General features: G+C 43.5%; 1 long non-coding RNA gene across 2 annotated transcripts; it reads right to left on the bottom strand.

The window, feature by feature from the left end:
* Positions 1–506: 506 nt before the first annotated feature.
* Positions 507–4279, bottom strand: LOC127775932 (uncharacterized). 2 transcript variants are annotated; one of them, XR_008018077.1, is made up of 3 exons: positions 3739–4275; positions 3584–3654; positions 507–1315 (listed from the first exon to the last, which is right to left on the bottom strand). It is a non-coding gene; the product is annotated as an uncharacterized LOC127775932 (long non-coding RNA). The 2 variants fall into 2 exon arrangements; XR_008018076.1 differs by lacking the exon at positions 507–1315 and having other exon boundaries at positions 1437–3654; positions 3739–4279.
* Between the last annotated feature and the right edge of the window lie 520 nt (positions 4280–4799).

Below are 4799 nucleotides of genomic sequence, written 5' to 3'. Positions count from 1 at the left end.
AATGTTATAAGATGTACTCCAAATTCCATAATTTTATAATTTTACAATGGTCTACCTTTCTGTTGATCTCCTTCTCTTGCTACCTGATGTACTATGCTGGTCACTTTGGATGTATGTTTTCAGTGTGTGCTTGTCTCTTTGGCTGGATGTTCAGATTTCAGTGTGTGATACAGATCTGCAGTGCATTTTTTTTCCTGTTGTATTGCTCCCTTGTGATGACTTGTGTGAGTCTAATCATACATGAATGTAAGTGAGAAAACTTTCAGCAGCAGTTAACTCTCATTTTTTGACTCAATGGAATATGTTGTGTTTTACTTGTAGATGTACTGCATAATGTGCTTGACAAGATTCTAACATGGTTGCATGGTGACTTGATTTGTAAATGAAAAGAATATGGAAGATAGACTTGTAAATGAAAAGAATATGGAAGATAGACTGTTTAAGATCTATGATTTTATTTTTTTCGAAAAATCCCCATATTTTGGCACTGATGGCTCTAGGGCACATGTGAGCACATAATTTCAGGGATGGGAAAAATTGTTCATGTCATTTAATTTAGGGGCAGTTCCTGAACTAAAAAAGTAGGTTTTTACTTGATTCCTGAACTATTTGTTTTACCCAATTCCTGATTCACTATCTTTGATCATTTTACATGGCACAAAACTGTGGAGTACTTTTTCCTTTCAAAAAGAAAAACTGTGGAGTACTTTGTTCTGAAAAAAGTAGCATGGTCGCTCAAAACCAGTAAAGGCAATAGCTCATTCCAGAAACTTGCAGTGGAAATGTATCATATCCTAATTAACCCTCCCAAAATATTTTGGAATGTGATACATACTTCTTGCAGCAGATCATTCCAACCACAACATAAGAATCCGTTTGAATATATCACAGGAAGCAACGCAACAAAAAATAAAAAGCAACATGAGATGATTGATTGATTGACTACCACTGTTCCATTTTTCACATACATGTTTCAGATCATAATACTTGATTGGTATAACAAAAATTTAGAACGGCATCATTCCGTCATAAAGCCTGATTAATATAACACAATTTTAGAACCACGTCACTTAGGCACATGTCTGTAGCCAAGAAACAACACAACTGACTGAATACAACCACTCATTCCTGCTCAACTCATAATGTCCTAAATCTATACATAATAGCTACAACCTACCAGTAGCAAAACTTCACCCCTTTTACATGCTTGACTCACAATCAACTTTACTCCAATGAAACCATCAACTTGAATTTCAGTGTAATCTAGTAGCACAATATCCAAGCATACAATGCCCTGGAGACTGAAGTTTCAAACCTGCAAACATTCCATTAAAGAAGAATGACGACATGATTGACCTAAACTCCCATAATGTATATATTGTTCTGTACTCCCTTCTCTATCAATATATAAAGCAAATTTCTTGCCTTCTTTTCAAAAAAAAAAACTTGAATTCCAGTGCAATCAAGAAGCACAATATAAAAAAATGTAGCAGCCACTATCAATAAATATGTTGTTCTCTTCCAATGCACACATATTTTGTAATAGAATATCTCCTATATATCCATAGTATTTGGCCATTCTGGGAGTAGTACACTCACGCACTCTACAAGACTCAAAAAGTTACACACTTTAGGAATTAATTAAGGTACTTTAGATATCAACAGTACATTGTGTTATTTCTAGTTACTACTTGACAAAATTGGTCTCACAGCTATGAATCAGAGATTATACCTTGGTTCTACTACTTCTAAAGTCAACAAACCTGTCCATGGGCTTTGGGCCGGGCATCCTAGGCTCATTAGATAGGATTAGGGTTTGTTAGGATTAGATAAGGTTTATTAGGATTAGATTAAGTAGTCCTCCATCTATATAAGGAGGGATCCTATCCCAGGTCAGTTAGGCATTAGATCAAGATTTATCTTAGTGCCCATCGGCCTGCCTTCTTAGTGCGACGGAGAGCGTCGCGCCGTTTAGGTTCAGGACCGTTCCTTGTTATTTCATCTACTATAATCCAATCTATCCCCATTCATCCCGATTCTTCTCCACATAATCCTTGCTCGTGATAACTTGGTATCAGAGCTTCGGTTCCGTGCCCATGGGAGCCGAGATCGCTACGGTTCCCAACATCAGCGAAGGCCTTGCTGAGATCTCGAAGAAGATGATGGACTTGGCAGCGCAACTCCAGGCTTTGGCGGCTCAATCAGCCGAGCAGGCCATGTCTCTCGGAACCGGTGAGTGATCCGATCGGCATGCAGTGACGTCGCTGCGACCGCGGAAGCACGTGTTCAAGCGGAGTTTGGTGGCGCTGCCCCGATGCTACCCATCACAAACAGCCTTTTCCAAGGCGTTGTTCCAACGGATGGGAAAAAGAAGGGGCTTCCTGCTGCACCTGTCTGCATCAACGATGATGACGCGATTTCCGGAGGCATGGGATGCAGCGGCGCCGACTCTCCTCCGAGCGAAGTTATCCAGCGCTCGCCAATGGGAACGTTTGAGTTGGGGGAAACCACAGCCGGGCGTCCTTTGTCTTCGTTGGTCGTCAGGGGATTGGCGTCGTTGCTGCTACTATCCTCATCGGAAGGGGAAGAGAAGGCAACGATTTTGGTGGTCAATCTCATCTGTCTCAGCAAGATTCTCGGATGAGGTTGTTGCAGGTGCGATGGACAAGGCACATGCATCGCGGATGGAGGCGTGGTGGCCGCGTGGATTGCGTCGAGCGCACGAGCGCTGGCTCGACAAGGCTCTACCGTGGCTGCGTCGCTCCTGGTGGCGCGGCTGCGTGCAGAAAAGAGGGATAAGGTTTTCTGTTCTCTCTAAGTTGGGTTGGCTGGTTTGGTCTGGGTGGTTTCCACGTTGGCCCATGAAGCAAAGGTGGTTCTTTCCTCATGTTTGGGCCATGGACCATCCGAGTCAACTATTTATTCCTTTGCTGTTGGGCTGGATAAGTGGGCTTCGGTAGACGGTATGCTGTTGTTCATGGCCACCGTGTGGGCCTAACCTCCTGCTCAGGGTTTCTGTAGGACCAGGTCCTCCTGCGCATGAATTGTTTCTTCTTTTTGTTCATCATAAAAGCCGAGATGTAAAAGGCTCCAGAGTCTTAGTTTAGGTTATGGTGTTTTGTTTGAGTCTAGCAGGGTCCGCTGCAGCTCGAGGACGAGCTGCTCAAAAAGGGGGGAGTAATGTCATGGGCTTTGTGCCGGGCATCCTAGGCTCATTAGATAGGATTAGGGTTTGTTAGGATTAGATAAGGTTTATTAGGATTAGATTAAGTAGTCCTCCATTTATATAAGGAGGGATCCTATCCCAGGTCAGTTAGGCATTAGATCAAGATTTATCTTAGTGCCCATCGGCCTGCCTTCTCAGTGCGACGGAGAGCGTTGCGCCGTTTAGGTTGAGGACCGTTCCTTGTTATTTCATCTACTATAATCCAATCTATCCCCATTCATCCCGATTCTTCTCCACATAATCCTTGCTCGTGACAAAACCACTAAATAAAGATAGGATGGTAATTTTATTTGGGGTATTGTCAGTCCAGCATCCACGACATTCAATGTTGTTTCTGTCTGTGAAATGGATTTTTACCAATCATACTTTTTACGTTGGATGGCAAGGACATAATGCACTTTCCATGCTTGAAGTGGTCATGCAGATACCTTGCAAAAAAAAAGAGTCAATACTAACTAAAAGACCTGGAAGCATCAATCTGAATTTGAGGTTGTGCACTGACAAGTTCTCACCTGCACACAGCCACAAAGCAATCCTTTCCCTAATTTGTTCCTGATCTGTATGCTACAATGTATTCAAACTCTGTTGCAGTTGTACTAGTACACAAAGCCCCTAAGGCAGATAAATCTAGAACTCTTTGCTTCACATGAAAAAACAATCTGAGAACAATGACACAAAATGCACATCACCGATTGGAAAAAATCATGGTTGGGATTGTGTACTGTTGTACGCGGCATGGATCGAAGTTGACGGGCCTCTCTCTTCCTCCCCGGCTATCTCCTCAGTCCGGCCACCAGCGACGCGGGGCCGCGCAGATCAGTTCAGCAGGAAGAGCACATCGAGGAGACAACGGGGGAGGTACCACCACTGTCGCCGTGTCGCCGTAGGTTAGGGAGGAGAGAGTTGTGGCTAAGAGAGAGGATGAGGGGAGGTGGATCCACTCTTCCATGGTTGTGTTCCCCCGTCGCCATGCCATCTTCCAGATCGAGAACCAGTGGAGCATCCAAAGTAGGAGAAATAGAGGAGAGAGAAACCTTTCTGCTCAGCACATTTTCAGAAGGGGCCATCTGTAAAACAAGACCATGTGGAGGTGTGATTTGCAAACTGACTTGTGAGAGAATTGAAGAGATAATGTGTGCTGATCGGACTCGCATATTTTATATCGGACGGTGCATAACAAGGGTTCCATGGTTTCACTGAAACAAGGGGTTTCACCTGATACTTCCCCAACAAAAAAAGAAAGACCCAAAAAAAATCAAGGTGAATTCTAAATTGACCTAGATATATGTTAGGTCTGGTGATATGGTAGGTCTAACATCAATGTACGATCTGGTTTTTGGAGTGGCTTCATAAAGCAGTCGTGGTTGGGACGTTGGGACTGGCTCGTTTTGTCGTGAGACCGCCACGGATGGGAATATGGAAATACACAGTCAACAGACGGATGCCGAATCAGGAACGCACGGATGAACGATTGGAGTTGCATATAATGTTGCGTCTTAGTTGCACATCCCCTCTAAAAAGAAGATAACATCATTGAGTTCACAGATCTCGGGAATGTGTTCTCACCAAGTCA

The sequence above is a fragment of the Oryza glaberrima genome, chromosome 6 (assembly GCF_000147395.1).
Source record: "Oryza glaberrima chromosome 6, OglaRS2, whole genome shotgun sequence".
Lineage (NCBI taxonomy): Eukaryota > Viridiplantae > Streptophyta > Magnoliopsida > Poales > Poaceae > Oryza > Oryza glaberrima.
This window is presented reverse-complemented; position numbering and strand designations above follow the sequence as displayed.